This window comes from Hordeum vulgare, chromosome 3H, assembly GCF_904849725.1.
Source record: "Hordeum vulgare subsp. vulgare chromosome 3H, MorexV3_pseudomolecules_assembly, whole genome shotgun sequence".
NCBI classification, from domain to species: Eukaryota; Viridiplantae; Streptophyta; class Magnoliopsida; order Poales; family Poaceae; genus Hordeum; species Hordeum vulgare.
This window is the reverse complement of record NC_058520.1, coordinates 434059841-434070130: the sequence shown is the minus strand read 5'-3', so window position 1 is coordinate 434070130 and position 10290 is coordinate 434059841. Positions and strand designations below refer to the sequence as shown.

General features: G+C 42.6%; 1 pseudogene; it reads left to right on the top strand.

Annotated features, from left to right (window-relative positions):
• The first annotated feature begins 5070 nt into the window (after positions 1 to 5070).
• LOC123441829 lies at positions 5071 to 8421 on the top strand (annotated as a pseudogene).
• The last annotated feature ends 1869 nt before the right edge of the window (positions 8422 to 10290 follow it).

The window sequence follows — 10290 nt, the reverse complement described above, 5'->3', positions numbered from 1 at the left end:
AATCCGTCAATGGGGTTGATCAAATCCCCTCGACAAAACTTTCTCGAATCGCAAAAGAGAACGGAGAATTTTCGAATAGTCACTAGGTCACCTCAATGGGGATGTGTATCTCCCCGACAAGCAAATCATACTTCATCTAGACACGAGGAATAGGGCATTCAAAGCTCCCGATAAGAATCAATGAAGTTTTTTCGATAGCATTGATGCAATGTACTCGATATTGTTTCTTCGGAAAGTGCACCGTATGCTCATTACCGTTGACATGGAAAGTGACATTGCCTTTGTTGCAATCTATAACAGCCCCTGTAGTGTTTAAAAAGGGTCTTCCGAGGATGACAGCCATGGCATCGCCCTCGGGAATATCCAAGATAACAAAGTATGTTAAGATAGTGGTGTTAGCAACCACAACAGGCACATCCTCGCAAATGCCGATAGGGAAAGCAGTTGATTTGTCGGCCATTTGCAGAGAGATTTTAGTGGGTGTCAACTTATCTAGTTCAAGACTACGATAAAGAGAGAGAGGCATAACACTAACACCGGCTCCAAGGTCGCACATTGCAGTTCTAACGTAGTTGCCTTTAATGGAGCAAGGTATAGTGGGCACACCGGGATCACCTAGTTTCTTTGGAGTTCCACCCTTGAAAGTGTAATTAGCAAGCATGGCAGAAATCTCAACCTCAGGTATCCTCCTCTTATTAGTCAAAATATCCTTCATGTACTTAGCATACGTGGACATCTTGAGCATATCCGTCAAACGCATTTGCAGAAAGACAGGTCTGATCATCTCAACGAATCACTCAAAATCCTCATCATCCTTTTTCTTGGATGGTTTAGGAGGAAAGGGCATAAGTTTCTGAACCCATGGTTCCCTTTCTTTACCGTGCTTCCTAGCAACGAAATCATTCTTATCGTATCTCTTAGTCTTAGGTTGTGGGTTATCAAGATCAGGTTCAATCCCCACATCCTTATCATCGCTAGGTTGAGCATCTTCATGAACATCAATATTGATATCATCATTAGGCTCATGTTCATCACCAGATTGTGTTTCAGCATCAGAGACAGAGGCAACGTTTGGACTCTCAGGTGTAGCATCAACAGGGTTGCTAGCGTGCATGTTCCTATCATCTTTCTTCTTTCTAGGATGACTAGGTGCATCCGTGCTAACTCCTTGAGAATCTTGTTCAATTCTCTTCGGATGATCCTCCGGATACAAAGGTTCCTGGGTCATTCTACCACCTCTAGTAACGACTCTGACAGAATTGTCATTCAACTCATTGAGCAAGTCATTCTGAGCTTTAAGTACTTGTTCTACTTGAGTAGTAACCATAGGGGCATGCTTACTCAGAAGCTTAAGATCATTGACATTTCTGTCTACACAAGCACTTAAATGACTAAGCATACGAGCATTCTGTTCCAATTGTCTGCTAACATAATCATTGAAACTCTGTTGTTTGGCAATGAAGTTATCAAATTCATCCATGTATAAGCTAGCAGGTTTATCAAAAGGAATATCACTCTCATCAAACCTACGCAGAGAATTTACTTCTACTACCTGTATCGGGTTATCGAGACCATGGATCTCTTCGATAGGTGGTAGATTTTGACTTCTTCAGATTTAATGCCTTTCTCTCGCATAGATTTCTTGGCTTCTTGCATATCTTCAGGACCGAGGAACATAATATCTCTTTTCTTCGGAGTTGGCTTAGGAGGTGGTTCGGGAATAGTCCAAGCATTCTCATTGCACAAGATGTTATTCAGTAGAGTCTCAACTTGTTCTATGGTTCGTTCCCTAAAAACAGTACCGGCACAACTATCTAGATGGTCTTTGGAAGCATCGGTAAGTCCATTATAGAAGATATCAAGTATTTCGTTCTTCTCAAGAGGGTGGTCAGGCAAAGCATTCAGTAGCTGGATAAGCCTCCCCCAAGCTTGTGGGAGACTCTCTCCTTCAGCTTGAGCAAAGTTGTATATTTCCTGCAAGGCATCTTGCATCTTATGGCCAGGGAAATATTTTTCAGAGAAGTAGTAGACCATATCCTGGGGGCTATGCACACATCCATGAGCAAGAGAAGTGAACCAGGTCTTAGCATCATCCTTTAGCGAGAAAGGAAACAACTTGAGCATATAGTAGTGGCGGATCTTTTCCTCACTAGTGAATAGGGTGGCTATATCGTGTAGTTTGGTAAGATGGGCTACAACCGTTTCAGACTCGTAACCGTGAAAGGGATCAGATTCGACAAGAGTGATTAACTCAGGGTCGACAGAGAATTCATAATCCCTATCGGTCACAAAGATAGGTGAAGTGGCAAACTTCGTGTCGTATTTCATCCTAGCGTTCAGAGATTTTTCTTTCCACTTGCGCAGAAGTTTCTCAACATCATAGCTATCCTTACACGTAAGAAAATCCTCAGCTATCTCTCCCTCCATAACATAGCGCATATCAGGCATAACAGGCAATTCAGGCATAGTAGCAGGTTCTACTTCAATAGTATCAGCAGTTTCAGAAGTATCATCACATCTAGCAGCAGCTCTAGCAATATGTGCATCAAGGAATGCACCAAGTGGCAAAGCAGTATCAGGCATAGCAGGCATAGTATCAAGCATAGCATCATCAGGCATAATATCAAGCATAGCATCATCAGGCATAGTATCAAGCATAGCATCATCACGCATAGTATCAAGCATAGCATCATCAGGCATAGTATCAAGCATACATCATCAGGCATAGTATCAATCATAGCATCATAAGAATCATGAGCAGCAGAAGTAGCATCATCAAGCACAGGCGACATATCAAGATTTCTAGCAGGAGGCGAAGTCACAAACTTACTCAACACTGAAGTGAATCAAGTGCAGAGCTAGATGGCAGTTCCTTACCTCTCCTCGTAGTGGAAGGTAGGATTTTAGTTCTTGGATCTTTTGGATTCCTCATAGTGATCAGCAGACGTCAATCCCAAGTGACTCAGAGAATATAGTTGTGCCTCCCCGGCAACTGCGCCAGAAAAAGCCTTGATGACCCACAAGCGTATGTGATCGCAGCAGTTTTCGAGGGTAGAGTATTCGACCCAAATTTGTTGATTCGCTCACAAGGGGAAGCTGAAGAATATTCCCGAGTATTAGCAGCTAAAGTTGTCAGATTCAACCACACCTGAAAGATTAGTGTCTGCAAGCAAAGTACCAGTAGCAAAGTAGTATGGTAACAACGGTGCCAGAAACGATTTGTTGACGGCAGACTATTCCTAATGGTTGTATCAATGGCGCCAGAAAAGGGTACGTTGACGAGCAACTATTCTTCCCCGACAACAGTGTCGGAAAAGATCTTGCAACAAGTAACAGCGGAGTAGCAAGGAACAACTGTAGCAGCAGCAGCAAAGTAACAAGTAACAACAGTAGTGACAGGAGCAGCAAAGTGGCCCAATCCCTTTTGTAGCAAGGGACAAGCCTAGGCAAAGTAACATAGCGAGAACCAGTAGTAATAGACTCGTAGGCAGTGGATCGGTGATGGATGAGTGTGACGGATGTGATTCATCATGTAACAGCTATAACACGGAGAGATATGTGACTAGCTCCCGTTCGTTAATCTAATGTAGGCATGTATTCCGTATGTTGTCATACGTGCTTAGGGAAAAGAACTTGCATGACATATATTGTCCATCCCTCCAGTGATAGCGGGGTCCTAATGGAACGGGATATTAAGGTTCTCCTTTTAATAAAGAACCGGACCAACGCATTAACACGCGGTGAATACATGAACTCCTCATACTATGGTCATCTCCGGGAGTGGTTCCGGCTATTGTCACTCCGGGGTTGCCGGGTCATAACACATAGTAAGTGACTACAACTTGCAAGATAGGATCTAAAACACACATATATTGGCAACAACATAATAGGTTCAGATCTGAAATCATGGCACTCGGGCCCTAGTGACAATCATTAAGCATGGCCAAGTAGTAGCAACATCAATCTAGAACATAGTGGATACTAGGGATCAATCCCCGTCAAGAACTAACTCGACTACATGATAGATATCATCCAACTCATCACCGTCCAGCAAGCCTACGATGAGATTACTCATGAACGATGAAGAGCATCATGGAATTGTCGATGGAGGAAGGTTGATGAAGACTATGGCGACGATTTCCCCTCTCCGGAGCCCGAAACGGACTCCAGATCTGCCCTCCAGATGAAGAACAGGAGGTGTCGGCGCCTTCGTATCGTAAAACGCGATGAAACCTTCTCTCTGATTTTTTTCCAGGAGAAACGGAAGATATAGAGCTGAGATTGGGGGCGGTGGTGCCACGTGGGCCCCACAATCCTGCATGGCGCGACCATAGGGGGTGGCCGCGGCCTATGGGCTTGTGGCCCACTAGCACGCCCCCTCCGGTGGATCTTTGTGCAGGTATTTTTCTTTTATTCCAAAAAAAATCTCCGTAAATTTTCACGATGTTCCGAGAACTTCTATTTCTGCACAAAAACCATGGCAATTTTGCTGAAAACAGCGTTAGTCCGAGTTAGTTCCATTCAAATCATGCAAATTATTGTCCAAAACAAGGGCAAAAGATTTAGGAAAAGTAGATACGATGGAGACGTATCACGGGGTCTCAAGCGCGCTGGACCCGCTTGGCTTCGAGCGAGTGGTTCTGCAGCGAGCTGGACATTGAGGCTGGCCGCGATGCAGAAGCCAGGCGACGCGGCGGCGACGATATCCGTCCAGATCCGGCGCTGTCGGCGGTTTCTCTACTCTGGGGATAGGGCCACCCCCGGCTGTGTCGCACCTCCGACGACCACGGGAATCCGACGGCCAACAACCGCTGCTCGCCACGCCCCGGGCTGTCCAAAGTGCCATCGTGCGCCACAGTTCCCCCGGTGGCCCTCGCCTTCCTCCTCTCGTCGTCACGACGCCGTTAGGCCGCCCGAGATGTCGACCTGTCAACGCTGGTATGCTCTCCCCGTCGATGGACTCCACCGCTGCAGGTTCCGGTAAGATTTCTACCACTCCCTCCTCAACTCCCCTATGGCGCATCCGCCTCTCGCGAGGACCGAATCGCTAAATCTCGTCGCTCGGGCGCGATGTCAACATCGGCTTCACCTTCCCAGGAAGCCAACAACCCAAGTGAAGCACTGTCCGGCTCAAATCGCCACCACGGTGAGTAGAGGAGGGGATCTACAAGTCTTCTTTCCCTTGCTCGTCACGGCACAGAGCAACACTGGTGATCCCTCAGAGGCAGCGGACTTTCATTCCATAGTAACTCTGTTAATTTCTACCTGCAACAGAGGCAACGCCCAAGGCAGTGCTGGGGCTGATGGCCATGAAAGGTCTCACTCTGTACGACCTCAAAAGCCACCTTCAGGGTTGTTCAGAAACTCTGCTCCACTCCTGCTCTTGTCTTCTCTTCTCTTTCGCAGTCCAGTCCAGTGGTGTATTATACGTCTCCGTCGTATCTATAATTTTTGATTCTTTCATGCCAATATTCTACAACTTTCATATACTTTTGGCAACTTTTTATACTATTTTTGGGACTAACATATTGATCCAGTGCCTAGTGCCAGTTCCTGTTTGTTGCATATTTTTTGTTTCGCGGAATATCCATACCAAACAAAGTCCAAACGTAATAAAAACTTACCGGGATTTTTTTTGAATATTTATGATTTTTGGGAAGAAGAATCAACGCGAGGCGAGGCACGGAGTGCCCACAAGCCCTGTCACCGCGACCAGGGGGTGGGCCCGCGGCAGGGGGGCTTGTGGCCACTCCTTAAGGTATTTGGAGACCTTCTTTCTCCGCAAGTAAGATAATATCCGGAAGAAAATTGTGTTAAAATTTCAGCCCAATCGGAGTTACGGATCTCCGGGAATTTAAGAAACGGTGAAACGCAGAATCTGGGAGCGCAGAAACAGAAGGACACAGAGAGAGAGAGAGATCCAATCTTGGCGGGGCTCTCTCCCCTCCGCTGCCATGGATAGCATGGACCAGAGGGGAAACCCTTCTCCCATCTATGGGGGAGGTCAAGGAAGAATAAGAAGGAGGGGGGCTCTCTCCCCCTCTCTCCCGGAGGCGCCGGAACGCCGCCCGGGACATCATCGTGTGATGACGATCTACACCAACACCTCTGTCATCTTCACCAACATCTCCATCATCTTCCCCCATCTATATTCAACGGTTCACTCTCCCGCAACCCGCTGTACCCTCTACTTGAACATGTTGCTTTATGATACATATTATTATCCAACGATGTGCTGCTATCCTATAATGTCTGAGTAGTTATCGTTGTCCTGTGGGTGATTGATGAATTGCTATGATTGGTTTAATTTGCTTGTGGTTATGTTGATATCCTTTGGTGCCCATCATATGATCGTGCGCGTGGATCACACCATAGGGTTAGTTGTACATTGATAGGACTATGTATTGGCAGGCTAGAGTGACAGAAGCTTCAAACCTAGCATAGAAATTGATGCATATGGGATTGAAGGGGGACCAATATATCTTATTGCTATGGTTGGGTTTTACCTTAATGAACGTTAGTAGTTGCGGACGCTTGCTAATAGTTCCAATCATAAGTGCATAGAGTTCCAAGTAAGGGATGACATGCTAGCAGAGGCCTCTCTCACATGATACTTGCTATCGATCTAGTAACGTAGTCAATTGCTTAGGGACAATTTCCGCAACTCCTACCACCACTTTTCCACACTCGTTAGACACTCGTAGTTTTTTCTTTATCTAACTAGCCCCTAGTTTTATTTACGTGTTCTTTACTTTCTTGCATGCCTATCCTATCACTCCTACAAAGTACTTCTAGTTTCATACTTGTTCTAGGTAAAGCGAACGTAAAGTGTGCGTAGAGTTGTATCGGTGGTCGATAGAACTTGAGGGAATATTTATCCTACCTTTAGCTCCTCGTTGGGTTCGACACTCTTACTTATCGAGAAAGGCTACAATTGATCCCATATACTTGTGGGTTATCAGTGTACTACTTGCTCCCTCCGACCCAAAATAAGTGTCGTGGTTTTAGTTCAAATTAACACAACGATGCTTGTTTTATCATATCAGAAATACAGGCTGGGAAAGCACACCAAGAAATCCACAGACCTGGAATTGGCCAACAGCGGAGGTACATACACACATACATACCTTACAACTATTAATTACAGTCAGCACCAAGATGCAGTCAAGCCAACGTTTCTCCTTCTAAAGTCCAAACCTGACATCTGTGCTTTTATCAGAGATTACCATGCAGGACATCAACTTTCAAATCGGTGCGCCTCTTGTTGTTCCTGCTGGACGCGACGCCGCAAGGTAACTAGCTACACATTTCTCCTCTCCCCTTGGACCTATCTGCAATTGAAATGCCCTTTTTTGTTTACTGAAATAGGTTGTAAAAAACAAAATTAGTTACCACTAACGATATATAACAAGTTTCTTCGAAGATGCTTGCTGTCCGAGTGCATTTGGTAAGTATGGTCAAAACAACTGCTAAGGGATCATGTGCTGGAGCTAACTCCTCAATGATCACCAGGCATATATAGAAATCAAGCACTATTTTTTTTGCCTGCAGGACATAATTTAAACCAGCACTGGTACTAGAGATACTCAAGTATAACTGAAAAGGGGGATCTGATTAGTAGTTGTACAAGTTAGTAGCAATCACTAGCTTTTCTTGGTTGTGATTAATTTTGCCCTTCCAAAAGTATAGATGCAAAGTTTCTTATATAGAGTCACAAAGACGGAATCCTACTGATGACTTGCTGTCATGTGTCTTCTATGTGCCTTTTTCATCAGTTGAGACTGTATGATGATTTAACTAACCATTTTCAAAACATTTCTTATGTGAATCAGAGAAATGCTGCTTGAGGACACCCCCAGGTATCAAATTTAGGTCCAAAGAGAACTGTGTGAACAACTTGAGGTTAGCAAAGTTGTGCATCACTGCTTATACTACCAAACTTTGTACCATATAGGTTAAAAATGCTTGTATCAGCCAAAAAATGCTTATTTCTGTGATCAGGTGCAGAAGAAGCTGCAGATCCGAATAGAGGCTCAAGGGAGATATTTAAAGGAAATACTAGAGAAAGCTCAATAAAACATTTCCTTTGATGCAAATGGATCTGCTGGCCTAGAAAATGCTAGATCACAACTTACAGACTTTAACCCAGCCCTTCCGGGCTTGTCGGACAATTGAACACATGTGTATGAAGAAAGCAGTGAACAATCGGTGAAAGCTATATTTGATTACAATCTTCACGATAATAATTTGGATTTTCAGCTCTATCGTGTACGAAGTCAGGAGGCAAAGAATGCCAAATGCACCCCGAAAACTGAGGACCTGCTCTTATTAGACTTGAATATTAAAGGAGGATATGACCTGTCTTCGGGAGGAATGCAAGGGGTGAGTACGAATCCAAAGATTAACCAGCACAGGAAATAGAGATATATTTCAGCAATCTGACAGTTTTGGGGAGTTTCACTATTTTCTATTAGAATTTGTTTCCATGTGGCGGTGCTTAGCATGTTGAGTCATAAGTTTAACTTACTCTATGATAATGTTAAATTTGTTGAAGAAATTCATGAATGCTTGAAGCCTGTAATGTACGTATATGTTATGTACAGTGCACATGGGAGATGAGAAAGCATGTAACAATCAGGTATCAAGATATATGTATATTCTAAATTGTCCTTTATGTACCACACATTGCAAAGTTTGATGTGCACAGATCCACAGAACTTGTTCCATTTTTTTGCCTTTATCTCGAAGGGTAGGCAGAATAAACTCGGTAAGCTTGATTGTTATCATGGTTATGGTTATTTATGATTTATCCTAAAAACCTGAACATTAGCTAAGCATGTGTATAATAACAAGAACAAAAGAGTTTATAGGAGTGGTTTATTTTCTCATTGTCATATGAAGTGCCAAATATCAGTATTCTACATTTCCTGCCAATATTTCACAAATTGAATTCAATTATTTAGTGGTGGGCATCTCTTTTACTTGAGATGCTTCTATATATATGATGATTGTCTATTCCTTGGTTTATTGGATTATGTTTTTAAATGATAAACATAGCAATAATGAAAAATAGTGAAAACAGAGAAAGAATAAAGTAACAAGGAAAAAAATCAATGAAAACCAAAAATGTATGAAATAAAAATTAAAGATAAATAACAAGAAAATAAATAAATAAAAACTAACAAAGAAACAGAAAACCGGTAAAAATAAAAAATTCAGTGATTACCCGAGGAATACCAGTGCAAAAACAAGAAAAAACAACAAAAATAAGAAACATACAAAAAACAAAGTGTAATAAAGAACCAATAAAACCTACGAAGGAGAAAACAAATAAGAATAATTAAATAAATAAATAAAGTGTAATTAACCCAACGTTTGGTTTTTTCCTTTGTAAAGTCGCTACGCTTTACTATGGTTATTAACGAGCGGACTACAAATTTACCATTAGCATATTAGTAGCCCAAATGGCTAGAGCTCGACCCTTTTAACCCATAGTCCTCGATTGAATCCCACATAAGCTTATTTTGTTATTTTTCTATTGAGCATATTTTTTATATTAATAAAACACAAAACTGTGGGGGCGGTTTTTAGGGCTCTTGTCCCACACACAAATTGAAATATATGACACACAAATTTGAAAACGGAGTGAGTAATTAAAATGAAAATATATGCAACACTGGTGAGCATAATAAAAGGTGTTAATAACGTGTTGAGCTATTTAACTTGCTTCATAAATCAAGCTGGCCAATTTTTCTCTCCAAAGAACATATACGAAAGCCGTAGGAGTCTAAAGATTTTTTTATTCAATTGTAACACATGTACGTTTGACAAACTGAGACGAGAAAGGAGGAAAATAGGTGTAGTCATAAGACATGTAACAATGTCTCCCATTGCAATGCACGGGCATTTGTGCTAGTAAAAATTAAAAGAGACCAAAGATGCCCACATAAAAAATGAGAGAAAGAGAGAAGGGACAATACTACTATATTTTTCCAAACTTGTGCTTCAAAGTAGCACCATGATCTTCATAATAGAGAGTCCCCTATTTTGTCACTTTCATATATTAGTGGAAATTTTTCATTATAGAACTTGGCTTGTATATTCCCATGACGGGATTCCTCAAATTGCCCTACGTCTTCGTGAGCAGGCGAGTTGGATGCACACCCACTTAGTTTCTTTTTGAGCTTTCATACACTTATAGCTCTAGTGATCCGTTGCATGGAAATCCCTACTCACCCACGTTGATATCTATTGATGGGCATCTCCAAAGCCCGTTGATATGCCTAGTTG